Source organism: Glandiceps talaboti, chromosome 8 (genome assembly GCF_964340395.1).
Source record: "Glandiceps talaboti chromosome 8, keGlaTala1.1, whole genome shotgun sequence".
Lineage (NCBI taxonomy): Eukaryota > Metazoa > Hemichordata > Enteropneusta > Spengelidae > Glandiceps > Glandiceps talaboti.
Genome location: NC_135556.1, coordinates 2152501 through 2172500, shown reverse-complemented (window position 1 = coordinate 2172500; position 20000 = coordinate 2152501). Strand labels below are relative to the sequence as shown.

Sequence of the window (20000 nt, the reverse complement as noted above, 5' to 3'; positions counted from 1 at the left end):
AATTGTGTATGTCTTCTCCACGCCTGTATTTAATACCTATGGCACAACTGTCATACCTAGCAATACAACCCATTCGGTGTGTTGTGCTGATTATTATCTTTGAAATTTATTGAAAATTGTGTATGGTTAATCTGATGCAATCATGTATCTTGTCTCAACTATTGATATATGTTTTGCAAATTTTAAACTATGAAATCTGTGCACCAATGTCAAATATTCTACTCGAAATGATAGATTCCTCATGTCATTCAGTTCAACTATAACTAAAAATGGGATTAATTTTCTGTTCTATATTATCAATATAGTCAAGTTTACTGGAAATGAACGTAGCTAAAACCAACTTGAAGGAACTAATATTAGAAAACGACAAAAGTAGTGTCACATGTGAACTGGTAATATTGAACGGTCAGGCTGTAGAAATCGTTGAGTGTTTCAAATATCTAGGTTTGCAATTGGATCAAAAGCTAAATTTCACTGAAAACACCAACTGTATTGTTAAGAAGGCCATGCAGCGTATGTTTTTACTGAGGAGGCTACGGAGTTTTGACGTTTGTCAAAATGTTCTTGAAAATGTATACAAGAGTCTTAAAGAAAGTTTGCTAACTTTTAAAATTACAGTGTGGTGTGGCAACTCGAGTGTTAAAAATAGAACTAAACTGGCACGAGTTGTAAATTTGGCCGGGAAAATAATTGGTAAGAAACAGAGTCAGCTCTATGACCTCTACAAACTCTCCGTTGGCAGGAAAGCCCAAGCTATTGTTAGTGATACCTCACATCCTTTGTACTCGAAGTTTGATTTGTTACCTTCAGGAAGAAGATATAGAGTACCTTTTACTCGTAAGAACATTTTTAAGAAATCATTTATACCAAGTGCAATAACCATACTGAACTCAGACCTGTGATTTTAAGCTTCTAACAATTTTTGCTTTAAAGATCTACACTGAAAGTTTTTTTTGTGAAGGTTGTAACTGATTTCCAACGCTACTACTGTGTTTATGTTACTGTAATTATTTTAGTGTGTATATGTATTTTAATGTGACTTTTATATTTTGGTGAAGCAAAAGGAAAAATTTAGGTAAATGGACAATAACGTTCTATTCTATTCTATTCTATTCTATTCTATTCTATTCTATTCTATTCTATTCTATTCTATTCTATTCTATACAAGTGTATGACTTTTGACCATAAAGTGGATAATTTGGAAGAAAAACTCAAAATGCTAAGAAAAAACTATACCTTGACACCTGATTTGATTTATGTTGTTAGTGACGTTTTCTCACAAATAGATGAGTAAAATTAGGAGAGGGTTATAATTATACGCAAGAAATGGTATGAGGTAATGATTTATTTAAAAAATAATGACAGCACATACAAAGAAAATTCGTTTGTAGTGACTGTATGATATTGATTGGTATATAAATGACATGGTCTGAATTGACGTGTGTTATCAACGTGTTTTGCTTTGCATGGCTGACATGCTGACAAACCGTCACAACACAACGTGATCGCCTGGAATCTTAACAGTTACGTGATTTGAAGTAATGTGAAGGCCTTCGATGACAAGGGACTGCACATTTCATCGTTCCAATCAAGCTGAAATTACAAGACGGGTAAACAACGCTAATCTGTAGATCAATGTAGTTTTCTGGTATTAATAGTCGTGTATAGTATTACATAAAAGTACAACGTGTATTTTAGTAGCAATTGCAAATCGCAGACGTTCATTATAAAACATTGGCATTGATGAAGTATGAAATTACAAATTTTACAAGGTCTATTTTTGCTCCATGTCTACACAGCAATAAATGCCCCTTCCTACTGCCATTACATTACATTACATTACATTACACTACATTACATTACATTACATTACATTACATTACATTACATAGCAAGATAATAATTTCATAAAACAAATAACATGAAGTCTACATTACCAAAGTTCATTCACCAGTTTCGTTTAGTCGTAGGTACAGTTTGGATTAAGATTACAGTTTAGATGTGTAAAACAGTTGCCTGATAGAACTACAGTTTAGATGTATTGTCTGTGTGATAGAACTATAGTTTAGATGTGTTGTCTGTGTGATAGAACTATAGTTTAGATGTGTTGTCTGTGTGATAGAACCATAGTTTAGATGTGTTGTCTGTCTGATAGAACTATAGTTTAGATGTATTGTCTGATAGAACTATAGTTTAGATGTGTTGTCTGTGTGATAGAACTATAGTTTAGATGTGTTGTCTGTGTGATAGAACTATAGTTTAGATGTATTGTCTGATAGAACTATAGTTTAGATGTGTTGTCTGTGTGATAGAACTATAGTTTAGATGTATTGTCTGATAGAACTATAGTTTAGATGTGTTGTCTGTGTGATAGAACTATAGTTTAGATGTGTTGTCTGTGTGATAAAACTATAGTTTAGATGTGTTGTCTGTGTGATAGAACTATAGTTTAGATGTGTTGTCTGTGTGATAGAACTATAGTTTAGATGTGTTGTCTGATAGAACTATAGTTTAGATGTATTGTCTGATAGAACTACAGTTTAGATGTGTTGTCTGTGTGATAGAACTATAGTTTAGATGTGTTGTCTGTGTGATAGAACTATAGTTTAGATGTGTTGTCTGATAGAACTATAGTTTAGATGTGTTGTCTGATAGAACTATAGTTTAGATGTGTTGTCTGTGTGATAGAACTATAGTTTAGATGTGTTGTCTGTCTGATAGAACTATAGTTTAGATGTGTTGTCTGTGTGATAGAACTATAGTTTAGATGTATTGTCTGTGTGATAAAACTATAGTTTAGATGTATTGTCTGTGTGATAGAACTATAGTTTAGATGTGTTGTCTGTGTGATAGAACTATAGTTTAGATGTGTTGTCTGTGTGATAGAACTATAGTTTAGATGTGTTGTCTGTCTGATAGAACTATAGTTTAGATGTATTGTCTGTGTGATAGAACTATAGTTTAGATGTGTTGTCTGTGTGATAGAACTATAGTTTAGATGTGTTGTCTGTGTGATAGAACTACAGTTTAGATGTGTTGTCTGATAGAACTATAGTTTAGATGTATTGTCTGATAGAACTATAGTTTAGATGTATTGTCTGTGTGATAGAACCATAGTTTAGATGTGTTGTCTGTCTGATAGAACTATAGTTTAGATGTATTGTCTGTGTGATAGAACTATAGTTTAGATGTATTGTCTGTGTGATAGAACTATAGTTTAGATGTATTGTCTGTGTGATAGAACTATAGTTTAGATGTATTGTCTGTGTGATAGAACTATAGTTTAGATGTGTTGTCTGTCTGATAGAACTATAGTTTAGATGTGTTGTCTGTGTGATAGAACTATAGTTTAGATGTGTTGTCTGTGTGATAGAACTATAGTTTAGATGTGTTGTCTGATAGAACTATAGTTTAGATGTGTTGTCTGTCTGATAGAACTATAGTTTAGATGTGTTGTCTGTGTGATAGAACTATAGTTTAGATGTGTTGTCTGATAGAACTATAGTTTAGATGTGTTGTCTGTGTGATAGAACTATAGTTTAGATGTGTTGTCTGATAGAACTATAGTTTAGATGTGTTGTCTGTGTGATAGAACTATAGTTTAGATGTGTTGTCTGTGTGATAGAACTATAGTTTAGATGTGTTGTCTGTGTGATAGAACTATAGTTTAGATGTGTTGTCTGTGTGATAGAACTATAGTTTAGATGTGTTGTCTGTGTGATAGAACTATAGTTTAGATGTGTTGTCTGATAGAACTATAGTTTAGATGTGTTGTCTGTGTGATAGAACTATAGTTTAGATGTGTTGTCTGGTAGAACTACAGTTTAGATGTGTTGTCTGTGTGATAGAACTATAGTTTAGATGTGTTGTCTGTGTGATAAAACTATAGTTTAGATGTGTTGTCTGTGTGATAGAACTATAGTTTAGATGTGTTGTCTGATAGAACTATAGTTTAGATGTGTTGTCTGTGTGATAGAACTATAGTTTAGATGTGTTGTCTGATAGAACTATAGTTTAGATGTGTTGTCTGATAGAACTATAGTTTAGATGTGTTGTCTGTGTGATAGAACTATAGTTTAGATGTGTTGTCTGATAGAACTATAGTTTAGATGTGTTGTCTGTGTGATAGAACTATAGTTTAGATGTGTTGTCTGATAGAACTATAGTTTAGATGTGTTGTCTGTGTGATAGAACTATAGTTTAGATGTGTTGTCTGTGTGATAGAACTATAGTTTAGATGTGTTGTCTGTGTGATAGAACTATAGTTTAGATGTGTTGTCTGTGTGATAGAACTATAGTTTAGATGTGTTGTCTGTGTGATAGAACTATAGTTTAGATGTGTTGTCTGATAGAACTATAGTTTAGATGTGTTGTCTGTGTGATAGAACTATAGTTTAGATGTGTTGTCTGGTAGAACTACAGTTTAGATGTGTTGTCTGTGTGATAGAACTATAGTTTAGATGTGTTGTCTGTGTGATAAAACTATAGTTTAGATGTGTTGTCTGTGTGATAGAACTATAGTTTAGATGTGTTGTCTGATAGAACTATAGTTTAGATGTGTTGTCTGTGTGATAGAACTATAGTTTAGATGTGTTGTCTGATAGAACTACAGTTTAGATGTGTTGTCTGTGTGATAAAACTATAGTTTAGATGTGTTGTCTGTGTGATAGAACTATAGTTTAGATGTGTTGTCTGATAGAACTATAGTTTAGATGTGTTGTCTGTGTGATAGAACTATAGTTTAGATGTGTTGTCTGTGTGATAGAACTATAGTTTAGATGTGTTGTCTGTGTGATAAAACTATAGTTTAGATGTATTGTCTGTGTGATAAAACTACAGTTTAGATGTGTTGTCTGGTAGAACTATAGTTTAGATGTGTTGTCTGTGTGATAGAACTATAGTTTAGATGTGTTGTCTGTGTGATAAAACTATAGTTTAGATGTATTGTCTGATAGAACTACAGTTTAGATGTGTTGTCTGTCTGATAGAACTATAGTTTAGATGTGTTGTCTGTGTGATAGAACTATAGTTTAGATGTGTTGTCTGTGTGATAAAACTATAGTTTAGATGTGTTGTCTGTGTGATAGAACTATAGTTTAGATGTGTTGTCTGATAGAACTATAGTTTAGATGTGTTGTCTGATAGAACTATAGTTTAGATGTGTTGTCTGATAGAACTATAGTTTAGATGTGTTGTCTGTGTGATAGAACTACAGTTTAGATGTGTTGTCTGTGTGATAGAACTACAGTTTAGATGTGTTGTCTGATAGAACTATAGTTTAGATGTGTTGTCTGTGTGATAGAACTATAGTTTAGATGTGTTGTCTGTGTGATAGAACTATAGTTTAGATGTGTTGTCTGATAGAACTATAGTTTAGATGTGTTGTCTGTGTGATAAAACTACAGTTTAGATGTGTTGTCTGATAGAACTATAGTTTAGATGTGTTGTCTGTGTGATAGAACTATAGTTTAGATGTGTTGTCTGTGTGATAGAACTATAGTTTAGATGTGTTGTCTGTGTGATAAAACTACAGTTTAGATGTGTTGTCTGATAGAACTATAGTTTAGATGTATTGTCTGGTAGAACTATAGTTTAGATGTGTTGTCTGTGTGATAAAACTATAGTTTAGATGTGTTGTCTGTGTGATAGAACTATAGTTTAGATGTGTTGTCTGTGTGATAGAACTATAGTTTAGATGTGTTGTCTGTGTGATAGAACTATAGTTTAGATGTATTGTCTGTGTGATAGAACTATAGTTTAGATGTGTTGTCTGATAGAACTATAGTTTAGATGTGTTGTCTGATAGAACTATAGTTTAGATGTGTTGTCTGATAGAACTATAGTTTAGATGTGTTGTCTGTGTGATAGAACTACAGTTTAGATGTGTTGTCTGTGTGATAGAACTACAGTTTAGATGTGTTGTCTGATAGAACTATAGTTTAGATGTGTTGTCTGTGTGATAGAACTATAGTTTAGATGTGTTGTCTGTGTGATAGAACTATAGTTTAGATGTGTTGTCTGATAGAACTATAGTTTAGATGTGTTGTCTGTGTGATAAAACTACAGTTTAGATGTGTTGTCTGATAGAACTATAGTTTAGATGTGTTGTCTGTGTGATAGAACTATAGTTTAGATGTGTTGTCTGTGTGATAGAACTATAGTTTAGATGTGTTGTCTGTGTGATAAAACTACAGTTTAGATGTGTTGTCTGATAGAACTATAGTTTAGATGTGTTGTCTGTGTGATAGAACTATAGTTTAGATGTGTTGTCTGATAGAACTATAGTTTAGATGTGTTGTCTGTGTGATAGAACTATAGTTTAGATGTGTTGTCTGTGTGATAGAACTATAGTTTAGATGTGTTGTCTGATAGAACTATAGTTTAGATGTGTTGTCTGATAGAACTATAGTTTAGATGTATTGTCTGTGTGATAAAACTATAGTTTAGATGTGTTGTCTGTCTGATAGAACTATAGTTTAGATGTGTTGTCTGATAGAACTATAGTTTAGATGTATTGTCTGTGTGATAGAACTATAGTTTAGATGTGTTGTCTGTGTGATAGAACTATAGTTTAGATGTGTTGTCTGTGTGATAGAACTATAGTTTAGATGTGTTGTCTGTCTGATAGAACTATAGTTTAGATGTATTGTCTGATAGAACTATAGTTTAGATGTGTTGTCTGATAGAACTATAGTTTAGATGTGTTGTCTGTGTGATAGAACTATAGTTTAGATGTGTTGTCTGTGTGATAGAACTATAGTTTAGATGTGTTGTCTGTGTGATAGAACTATAGTTTAGATGTGTTGTCTGTGTGATAGAACTATAGTTTAGATGTGTTGTCTGTGTGATAGAACTATAGTTTAGATGTGTTGTCTGATAGAACTATAGTTTAGATGTGTTGTCTGTCTGATAGAACTATAGTTTAGATGTATTGTCTGTGTGATAAAACTATAGTTTAGATGTATTGTCTGTGTGATAAAACTATAGTTTAGATGTGTTGTCTGTGTGATAGAACTATAGTTTAGATGTGTTGTCTGTGTGATAGAACTATAGTTTAGATGTGTTGTCTGTCTGATAGAACTATAGTTTAGATGTGTTGTCTGTCTGATAGAACTATAGTTTAGATGTGTTGTCTGTGTGATAGAACTATAGTTTAGATGTGTTGTCTGTGTGATAGAACTATAGTTTAGATGTGTTGTCTGTGTGATAGAACTATAGTTTAGATGTGTTGTCTGTGTGATAGAACCATAGTTTAGATGTATTGTCTGATAGAACTATAGTTTAGATGTATTGTCTGATAGAACTACAGTTTAGATGTGTTGTCTGTGTGATAGAACTATAGTTTAGATGTGTTGTCTGTGTGATAGAACTATAGTTTAGATGTGTTGTCTGTGTGATAGAACTATAGTTTAGATGTGTTGTCTGTGTGATAGAACCATAGTTTAGATGTATTGTCTGATAGAACCATAGTTTAGATGTATTGTCTGATAGAACTATAGTTTAGATGTGTTGTCTGTGTGATAGAACTATAGTTTAGATGTATTGTCTGATAGAACTATAGTTTAGATGTGTTGTCTGTGTGATAGAACTATAGTTTAGATGTGTTGTCTGTGTGATAGAACTATAGTTTAGATGTGTTGTCTGTGTGATAGAACCATAGTTTAGATGTGTTGTCTGTGTGATAGAACTATAGTTTAGATGTGTTGTCTGTGTGATAGAACTATAGTTTAGATGTATTGTCTGATAGAACTATAGTTTAGATGTGTTGTCTGTGTGATAGAACTATAGTTTAGATGTGTTGTCTGTGTGATAGAACTATAGTTTAGATGTGTTGTCTGTGTGATAGAACCATAGTTTAGATGTGTTGTCTGTGTGATAGAACTATAGTTTAGATGTGTTGTCTGTGTGATAGAACTATAGTTTAGATGTGTTGTCTGTCTGATAGAACTATAGTTTAGATGTGTTGTCTGTGTGATAGAACTATAGTTTAGATGTGTTGTCTGTGTGATAGAACTATAGTTTAGATGTGTTGTCTGTGTGATAGAACTATAGTTTAGATGTGTTGTCTGATAGAACTATAGTTTAGATGTGTTGTCTGATAGAACTATAGTTTAGATGTGTTGTCTGTGTGATAGAACTATAGTTTAGATGTGTTGTCTGTGTGATAAAACTACAGTTTAGATGTGTTGTCTGATAGAACTATAGTTTAGATGTGTTGTCTGATAGAACCATAGTTTAGATGTGTTGTCTGTGTGATAGAACTATAGTTTAGATGTGTTGTCTGTCTGATAGAACTATAGTTTAGATGTGTTGTCTGATAGAACCATAGTTTAGATGTGTTGTCTGTGTGATAGAACTACAGTTTAGATGTGTTGTCTGATAGAACTATAGTTTAGATGTGTTGTCTGTGTGATAGAACTATAGTTTAGATGTGTTGTCTGTGTGATAAAACTACAGTTTAGATGTGTTGTCTGATAGAACTACAGTTTAGATGTGTTGTCTGTGTGATAAAACTATAGTTTAGATGTGTTGTCTGTGTGATAGAACTATAGTTTAGATGTGTTGTCTGTGTGATAGAACTATAGTTTAGATGTATTGTCTGATAGAACTATAGTTTAGATGTGTTGTCTGTGTGATAGAACTATAGTTTAGATGTGTTGTCTGTGTGATAGAACTATAGTTTAGATGTGTTGTCTGTGTGATAAAACTATAGTTTAGATGTGTTGTCTGATAGAACTATAGTTTAGATGTATTGTCTGATAGAACTATAGTTTAGATGTGTTGTCTGATAGAACTATAGTTTAGATGTGTTGTCTGTGTGATAGAACTATAGTTTAGATGTGTTGTCTGTGTGATAAAACTATAGTTTAGATGTGTTGTCTGTCTGATAGAACTATAGTTTAGATGTGTTGTCTGATAGAACTATAGTTTAGATGTATTGTCTGTGTGATAGAACTATAGTTTAGATGTATTGTCTGATAGAACTATAGTTTAGATGTGTTGTCTGTGTGATAGAACTATAGTTTAGATGTGTTGTCTGTGTGATAGAACTATAGTTTAGATGTGTTGTCTGTCTGATAGAACTATAGTTTAGATGTATTGTCTGATAGAACTATAGTTTAGATGTGTTGTCTGATAGAACTATAGTTTAGATGTGTTGTCTGTGTGATAGAACTATAGTTTAGATGTGTTGTCTGTGTGATAGAACTATAGTTTAGATGTGTTGTCTGTGTGATAGAACTATAGTTTAGATGTATTGTCTGATAGAACTATAGTTTAGATGTATTGTCTGATAGAACTATAGTTTAGATGTATTGTCTGTGTGATAGAACTATAGTTTAGATGTGTTGTCTGTGTGATAGAACTATAGTTTAGATGTGTTGTCTGTGTGATAGAACTATAGTTTAGATGTGTTGTCTGTGTGATAGAACTATAGTTTAGATGTATTGTCTGATAGAACTATAGTTTAGATGTGTTGTCTGTGTGATAGAACTATAGTTTAGATGTGTTGTCTGTGTGATAGAACTATAGTTTAGATGTGTTGTCTGTGTGATAAAACTATAGTTTAGATGTGTTGTCTGTGTGATAGAACTATAGTTTAGATGTGTTGTCTGTGTGATAGAACTATAGTTTAGATGTATTGTCTGATAGAACTATAGTTTAGATGTGTTGTCTGTGTGATAGAACTATAGTTTAGATGTGTTGTCTGTGTGATAGAACTATAGTTTAGATGTGTTGTCTGTGTGATAGAACTATAGTTTAGATGTGTTGTCTGTGTGATAGAACTATAGTTTAGATGTGTTGTCTGTCTGATAGAACTATAGTTTAGATGTGTTGTCTGTCTGATAGAACTATAGTTTAGATGTATTGTCTGTGTGATAGAACTATAGTTTAGATGTATTGTCTGTGTGATAGAACTATAGTTTAGATGTGTTGTCTGTCTGATAGAACTATAGTTTAGATGTGTTGTCTGTGTGATAGAACTATAGTTTAGATGTGTTGTCTGTGTGATAGAACTATAGTTTAGATGTGTTGTCTGATAGAACTACAGTTTAGATGTGTTGTCTGTGTGATAGAACTATAGTTTAGATGTGTTGTCTGTGTGATAGAACTATAGTTTAGATGTGTTGTCTGTGTGATAGAACTACAGTTTAGATGTGTTGTCTGTGTGATAGAACTATAGTTTAGATGTGTTGTCTGTCTGATAGAACTATAGTTTAGATGTGTTGTCTGATAAAACTACAGTTTAGATGTGTTGTCTGGTAGAACTACAGTTTAGATGTGTTGTCTGTGTGATAGAACTATAGTTTAGATGTGTTGTCTGTGTGATAGAACTATAGTTTAGATGTGTTGTCTGTGTGATAAAACTACAGTTTAGATGTGTTGTCTGATAGAACTATAGTTTAGATGTGTTGTCTGTGTGATAGAACTATAGTTTAGATGTGTTGTCTGTGTGATAGAACTATAGTTTAGATGTGTTGTCTGGTAGAACTACAGTTTAGATGTGTTGTCTGTGTGATAGAACTATAGTTTAGATGTATTGTCTGTGTGATAGAACTATAGTTTAGATGTGTTGTCTGTGTGATAGAACTATAGTTTAGATGTGTTGTCTGTGTGATAGAACTATAGTTTAGATGTGTTGTCTGTGTGATAGAACTATAGTTTAGATGTGTTGTCTGTGTGATAGAACTATAGTTTAGATGTGTTGTCTGTGTGATAGAACTATAGTTTAGATGTGTTGTCTGTGTGATAGAACCATAGTTTAGATGTATTGTCTGATAGAACTATAGTTTAGATGTGTTGTCTGTGTGATAGAACTATAGTTTAGATGTGTTGTCTGTGTGATAAAACTATAGTTTAGATGTGTTGTCTGTGTGATAGAACTATAGTTTAGATGTGTTGTCTGTCTGATAGAACTATAGTTTAGATGTGTTGTCTGATAGAACTATAGTTTAGATGTGTTGTCTGATAGAACTATAGTTTAGATGTGTTGTCTGATAGAACTATAGTTTAGATGTGTTGTCTGTGTGATAGAACTATAGTTTAGATGTGTTGTCTGTCTGATAGAACTATAGTTTAGATGTGTTGTCTGATAGAACTATAGTTTAGATGTGTTGTCTGTCTGATAGAACTATAGTTTAGATGTGTTGTCTGTGTGATAGAACTATAGTTTAGATGTGTTGTCTGTGTGATAGAACTATAGTTTAGATGTGTTGTCTGTGTGATAGAACTATAGTTTAGATGTGTTGTCTGTGTGATAGAACTATAGTTTAGATGTGTTGTCTGTGTGATAGAACTATAGTTTAGATGTGTTGTCTGTCTGATAGAACTATAGTTTAGATGTGTTGTCTGATAGAACTATAGTTTAGATGTGTTGTCTGTCTGATAGAACTATAGTTTAGATGTGTTGTCTGATAGAACTATAGTTTAGATGTGTTGTCTGTGTGATAGAACTATAGTTTAGATGTGTTGTCTGTGTGATAGAACTATAGTTTAGATGTGTTGTCTGTGTGATAGAACTATAGTTTAGATCTGTAAAACAGTTGCCTGATATAACTATAGAAAAAAATTGCTCATGAACAAAATAATGATCCTATTAGGGCCGTAGCCTGACCAAATTGCCAGGGGGAGGGGGGGGGGGGCAGAACTTTGTCTAGATGCAATCATGCATTTAATATTTGGAAAGGTGGCTAATTTACATAAATGTGCATGCAATTTACATTGTATTCATTTTAGCGTACGCATTTACATATTATAATGTTTGAAAATAGCTGCCGAATAGATCTTACATTCAAAGTAAAAATTGAAAAATAAGTAACACAACAAAATAACGTTCTTCTTTACCTAACTATTTGCCCTTCAGTCTGTGCAGGTACAACGGGAAGTAGAACTAACATTTTGACTAAACATTTTCTTCTGCCATTCCCAAAACATTTATAGCCCTACTTTATGTCGGAACCCAAGTTGAACTCAGTAGATTCTCCTTGTCATTATCATTATAATGAAAATTGAATTTTGGATTTTGATGTCGAAGGTACAGCTCTGTTTACAAATCCAGGGCCATTCTTTCCATAGCAAATTGTCGCTTCAAAATGAATTGCGGAATAACGCTAGTATCAGTGCAATGAGATAATTATGTCAATGTTGTCAAGGTAACGTAAACAAGAATTTTGACGTGGTTCTACAAGTGAAGCTGTGCTGTCATACATGTAATTTGTCCCAACATGATAATACAACATGTGAAGAAAATGTCGCACACAGCTGTTAGACAGTCTTGGAGTGAGCCCAATCATGTGTACAGCTGATAGTACATGATACGACTGTCTTCAATAAACCTAATACAAAATTATGATGTACGTGTTTGAGAAGGATGGCAAGTAGACAGTTATATCAGCAGACATGAGGAGAGTTTCTTTTTAGTGGACAATGAGATAATAAATCAATTATATCCAAAAAGACCAATCATAGCAAAACAACGAAACAAGAACTTAAAAGACAAATTCCGAATCTAAAAATCTCTAGAGTAAAAACCCTAGATAATAGGAATGTTGAAATACTGGCATTTCTGGCAAATATGGGAATTGTCATTTATCACAACAACTGCAGACCCTGTACCTGGTTTTGAAACGTTCAGCTAGAAGGATCAACTATTACCGATCTGGGAACGTATCGCCAATAGTTACCCTATACAAACCAACCCAAAATTGTAAGGGTTCCAACCTGTCTGTAACAACCACATAGTTGATTATCTCTAACATATCTACCATACAATCTGGTTTAATTGTGTTCGTCTTTGGAGCCCCCATCGTACATACTTGTAACGTTTACGCTCTAACAAGGGATATTGTAGCATTTAAAGAGACACAGTCTGTAACTATATGGTTTTGGGATTAATTTGGTTTCGTTTCGAAATACTCTTGTAATACCAAAACGCAAAACTTGTCCACACAATAGCTCTCACCAGCAATGCGGGTATACCCTGGAAATGACAATATAACATATTACATTGGTAACTAAAAACCACAGCAAATTATGAGTTACCGAGTCTCGTTGCGTATGGTTGACAACCTCCACCATGTTAAGTTGACATCGATTGACTGCCAGTATGGTTGACAACCTCCACCATGTTGAGTTTACATCGATTGACTACCAGTATGGTTGACAACCTCCACCATGTTGAGTTTACATCGATTGACTGCCAGTATGGTTGACAACCTCTGTCATGTTGAGTTGACATCGATTGACTACCAGTATGGTTGACAACCTCCACCATGTTAAGTTGACATCGATTGACTGCCAGTATGGTTGACAACCTCCACCATGTTAAGTTGACATCGATTGACTACCAGTATGGTTGACAACCTCCACCATGTTGAGTTTACATCGATTGACTACCAGTATGGTTGACAACCTCCACCATGTTGAGTTTACATCGATTGACTTCCAGTATGGTTGACAACCTCTGTCATGTTGAGTTGACATCGATTGACTGCCAGTATGGTTGACAACCTCCACCATGTTGAGTTGACATCGATTGACTACCAGTATGGTTGACAACCTCTGTCATGTTGAGTTGACATCGATTGACTGCCAGTATGGTTGACAACCTCCACCATGTTGAGTTGACATCGATTGACTACCAGTATGGTTGACATCCTCCACCATGTTGAGTTGACATCGATTGACTGCCAGTATGGTTGACAACCTCCACCATGTTAAGTTTACATCGATTGACTACCAGTATGGTTGACAACCTCCACCATGTTGAGTTTACATCGATTGACTGCCAGTATGGTTGACAACCTCCACCATGTTGAGTTGACATCGATTGACTTCCAGTAAAATGTTAAAGTATAGTGTGTATACTGACTAAGGTTGAAATGGGGATTTTGACAGACTGTGCCATTTTCGGTTTCATCCGAACAAGAGTACTTCATTAAGCTAAACTTGGCATCGTTTCAGTAAATCACAAGTCTGAAATGTGTTACTTTTTATTTCTGATTACTGTACGTATATGAATAGTATATTTACTGCGCGGCTGTGTTCGATCGTTAGCTCTAGCACCAAGTATCTCTCGTCATGGCATGGTATCCACGTATGGATACGAGAGATACGAGATACACGAGTTACCGATGTGACACGACCGCACAGTAAACGGGCCACAGCTATACATCGAAAGACACCCAGGTTTATAACATGAATTTTACGTACTGCTAGCATGACATCTGTATTTGTAGGACTACACATAGTTACCATGGTAATGAGTGACTTCGAAAATTGATATCTTGCAAACTTATTTTATGGATGATTTATACACTAACAAACATATCCCTCAGTTATAAAAACTTTGCTGCCAATAGCGAAGAATGTTGCTTTAGTTGTTTTAGAATGACTAGTACTCTGGTGTCAAGATTAGAGAAAACTTGAGCCCAGTAGCTTTAACTGAAACAACATTTCTTCAATAATTGTCGTTATCATTTTCGACACATGATGACGTTCTCCCCCAAGAAAGTGTAATCAATATGATAGCATTATACAGATTTACATCTAAATCAATGACAGATGAATAAATGTTGCAAACCTCCTTCATGACTGTTTTCTACACGGCCAGCAAGCTAGTGTACACAAAACCATCAATGATTATAACAAACGATTAAGATTGGGAAAACAAATAGCTAAAAAGTTACAATAGATATTGAAGTGACATGTTTATAATTGTATGTAAACTCTATGTAAACAGTCACGATATAAATAATATAAATACGCAATCAGAAATAAAATATACATTTAAAGTCAATATTTTGTGGGGGAAAGTATTGACAATCATAACGGTATTACTGCTATAAGATGATGGTAAAGTATTGACAATCATAACGATATTACTGCTATGGGATGATGGTAAAATATTGACAATCATAACGGTATTACTGCTATGGGATGATGGTAAAATATTGACAATCATAACGGTATTACTGCTATAGGATGATGGTAAAATATTGACAATCATAACGGTATTACTTCAGTCTATGGGATGATGGTAAAATATTGACAATCATAACGGTATTACTTCTATGGGATGATGGTAAAGTATTGACAATCATAACGATATTACTGCTATGGGATGATGGTAAAATATTGACAATCATAACGGTATTACTGCTATAGGATGATGGTAAAATATTGACAATCATAACGGTATTACTTCAGTCTATGGGATGATGGTAAAATATTGACAATCATCACGGTATTACTTCTATGGGATGATGGTAAAATATTGACAATCATAACGGTATTACTGCTATGGGATGATGGTAAAATATTGACAATCAAAACGGTATTACCGCTATGGGATGATGGTAAAATATTGACAATCATAACGGTATTACTGCTATGGGATGATGGTAAAATATTGACAATCATAACGGTATTACTGCTATGGGATGATGGTAAAATATTGACAATCATAACGGTATTACTGCTATAGGATGATGGTAAAGTATTGACAATCATAACGGTATTACTGCTATGGGATGATGGTAAAATATTGACAATCATAACGGTATTACTGCTATGGGATGATGGTAAAGTATTGACAATCATAACGATATTACTGCTATGGGATGATGGTAAAATATTGACAATCATAACGGTATTACTGCTATGGGATGATGGTAAAATATTGACAATCATAACGATATTACTGCTATGGGATGATGGTAAAATATTGACAATCATAACGGTATTACTGCTATGGGATGATGGTAAAATATTGACAATCATAACGGTATTACTGCTATGGGATGATGGTAAAATATTGACAATCATAACGCTATTACTGCTATGGGATGATGGTAAAATATTGACAATCATAACGGTATTACTTCAGTCTATGGGATGATGGTACAATATTGACAATCATAACGCTATTACTGCTATGGGATGATGGTAAAATATTGACAATCATAACGGTATTACTGCTATGGGATGATGGTAAAGTATTGACAATCATAACGCTATTACTGCTATGGGATGATGGTAAAATATTGACAATCATAACGGTATTACTTCAGTCTATGGGATGATGGTACAATATTGACAATCATAACGCTATTACTGCTATGGGATGATGGTAAAATATTGACAATCATAACGGTATTACTGCTATGGGATGATGGTAAAATATTGACAAAAATGTCTCTATTTTTCCACTGACTTTAATGCAAAGTGTATATATGTTAGATTGAACAGTTCAGCCGATATGTTATTCCAGGCCAACTGCACTGTATGATGTCTGCCAGAGTTGATGTTTTCACAACATGTATATGCCTGAACAGGCTTTGAATAAGGGGATAACAGAAATAGAAGGAATTACTTTTAGCCGTGTGTGCGTCTTGAGGAAATCTTTTCACGATATTGGAAGAAAACCGTGGCCGGTTCTATAACATACTAATGTACACGTCTATGCGTGATATAACAAACAGACAGCTATAGTTATCTTGAAGTCTATGTGTGGTAAGTTATCAGGAAGTCTATATGTGGTAATAACAAATAGTCAGCTATAGTTATCAGGAAGTGCAATTTTCCGGCGCAAGTGAGTCCCCCTTCGTCGTGTACAGCGCGGTCAGAGGTCTGAAGATGTGACAGGGGGTGTTGATATGGTTGTTCACCTTACACGGGCTAGACTGGAGGCTGGATATCGGTGAACTATTTCACACCAACTTCGAGTCAAGAGAAATCAAAGCATCAATTTCGCATTCATTATTAAAGCCATATTAGTTGTGATAGTGTGGTTTTACTATCGAAGAAGAAAGTCTGCCAAATATACTAAAATATATTATCATGCTACAAATTGTCCTGTACAAAACAGGTCATGTGTCATACTTCAATTCTAGGCCTTCATATGTAAATGGAATAAACCAGTCTTGGCTAACAAATAACCAAGTAAGTACTATTAGTGTAAGTACTACATGTATTAGGTTTTCAACATGTTGCATTTTTTGCAATTTCAGGAACGACCCTGAAGTTAAACATCAAAGTAGTACATAAGCAATACAGACTCCCAGAAATACTCATTCTATGTGGGTAAATGGAGACACGATTTAAAAGAAACTGGTGACAACAAATAAATGCCATTCAGTAAAAATTACGTGAGCATCAGAAATAATCCTTGTATAAAGTCAATTTTCTTCACATTGCATGTAAACATGATTAAAAAGAAATTGACATTGTGTAAACACTACAATGTGCCCGTGATAGGCAGGCATTGGTTTGATTTTGATAAAAGACACTTGAATGGAGTGTCTGTGTCTTATAGTTTTTGAGTTATGCAGTAAATATTGATTTTCAACATACAAATATGTCCACTACCAAATTCAAATTCAAAATTTACACATATTAAAAAACTAATTGAGAAATGACATATTACGGACGGACTGATGGACTGACGAATGGATGGACGGAAGGGCTGATGGGCGGACGCACGGACGACGCCCATTGTAGTAGCCTCTCCTTGTGGGAGATAACGATGTGTATGTGCGCGCGCACGCACAGGGGCACGCATGGATGGATGCAAGCGCACACATTTCTTCGCTCGTAAAACAGAATGGAATCATGACGATTACGTAAGCTTTGCGAATATAACAAATTACAATTGTGTAAGGCATTACCACTGTTGCAAAAGTGAAACACTTTACGAAAAGAGTAGATTGTTCTTTAACGTGCATTGGGTATTGCACTCCAATACACGGGACGTCTATTTTACGTCCTGTCCGAGGGACAAACGTAAAGTATAAAAAGGAACCAAAAATACATGACCAGTAAAAGAACTAAACCCTACCAGAGAATTATAGCACCAGGTCTTACTGCACTGTTTTCTGGCAGTTTAAGGAACAGGTCCAGTCAGCTCATAAATCACAAGTGCTCTATTAAGCCAGGTGAATTGCCTACATCTCTTGAATCACCAGTCACGCATTCTACCCCTCCACCAAGTGTATCATACCTTGCCAAAGATAACATGGAAATCACAAAATGTATGTTGTTCTTTTTTACTTTGTCAAGGTATTTTTACAGGAAGACAGATAAAAGGCATCGGTAAAGGAAAAGTTTTATTTTGTCCATATGGTTTTATTTCAACACTATATGAAAAAAAACCTATGTAAACTACTTTAATGGTTGGAATTATACACTTGTCTATGGCAATATACACATGTTTATGCATGGAGCAACCGAGTGTATGTTCTAGCAATAAGTGAAACAAGTCTTCATCAAATACTTTAATTCAAACATTTCAACTTATTCATTCACATTCTGCATTCACATTCTGAATTTTTACAGCAAATTATCCAAATATGGTTACCAATTGGTCATTAGTGTGAAGTTCAAAGAGTTAAGTATGTACTTGATTGGACTACTGTAGCTAACAGTTTTGTTTTGATTGAGACAGATCCATGAATACCAAAGGTATACATGAACACTTTGGGTTATTTGACCTTTACATGGTGTTCAAAGTCAATATTCAATTCGAAGTCTCATTAGAAAGCTGAGCATGAATGAAAAATGGACGTAGACACTCGAATGGGGTCACTACTGAGATTCCAGAGTAAGTAGGCATAACATACATTATTACGATAAAAATGGCCGCTATTTGGCCACTAACAGGAAGATAGAGAATCAAAGTTGTGTATGTATGCATACATGTATTTCAGAGATACAAGTAGACACGCACGCACGCACATACATACATACATACATACATACATACATACATACATACATACATACATACATACATACATACATACATACACACACGCATGAACGTGCTGACGGACGGATGGACGGACGGACGGACCCCAACGTAGTAGTCCCCCTCGGGCTACGCCTTACACAACCAAATGACGCCGACTGACAGTTACCTGAACATTATCCGGAATGAAACGATGTTATCGCTAATTTGACATTTTATCTTCATCAATGATAACAACAGTTTCAAATATTTCACATCGGAGATGTACAATTACTGTTGTTGTTCTATCTAACTACACATCGATTATCAAGTGTCCATCTTTCTTATTAACATTGTCATTCAAGTGGTCCCCCCTCCTTCAAGTGTGAGCTTGTCCCGAAGTTTAAGACAAGTTCTACCAATGCATGCTATGGAATGTTGGCTTTTTAAACCTTGAATGTTTAACGTGGACGAGGAACATACACACGTAGCTAAATAGGACAGGGGGACATGGTTTTAGACTGTCCCATTAAACCACCATGAGACATAACTTATATGCCGAATCCCTTGGCAAATGCAAATGGTTTCCATATGTACAAAATGTTACAACGAAATGATATAGTAATGGCCAGTACTTCATGAGACTCGTGGAGTTCAAGGAGGATCACAATTTGTGGATTCACAAGTGTCCAACGTCTAAAATATTTGATCTCCTTAAACATTATAATATGCATTGGAATTAGCCGACAAAAATATAAATGGAAAGCCTGTCCCAATTAGTTTAAGTCACCGGAATGTTGACCCGTGAAGTAATAAGAACACGTTGACGGTGAAATTTTCTTTTAACAATGCAAACAAACAAATACTGACCAAGTTACTTTTCGTAGCTTCCAGGCACTGCATCTGTTTGACTAATTTATCATGCCCCTGGCATAACACTGTGTTAGTTTGCCTTAAGAAATTAGAAGTACATGTCTGAGAATGTAATATTTGTTTATTTACTTCATGGTACATGACCAGAGAGATGTTAATTTAACTCAAAGGTTAAAAGTCGTACAATTCATCTCAGACTTATATTTCATCTCAGACTTGGTTTCATTTGTCATTGTAAAGTCATAGCACGGCTTAGGATTAACTGTCGTCTGGTAGAGCTATAAGAACAAAACACGGCTTAGGATTAACTGTAAGAACAAAGCAATTAATAGTCGTATTTCATCCTTATGGTTTCAGATTGAAATGTCTAACTTTGTAATTAAATTACTTGTAATAATTGATC

The 20000-nt window shown here is 34.3% G+C and overlaps 1 protein-coding gene across 1 annotated transcript in view; it reads right to left on the bottom strand.

The window, feature by feature from the left end:
• The window catches only part of LOC144438942 (uncharacterized), a 30214-nt gene that overhangs the window by 7230 nt on the left and 2984 nt on the right, over nucleotides 1-20000 (bottom strand). The window lies entirely within an intron of this gene.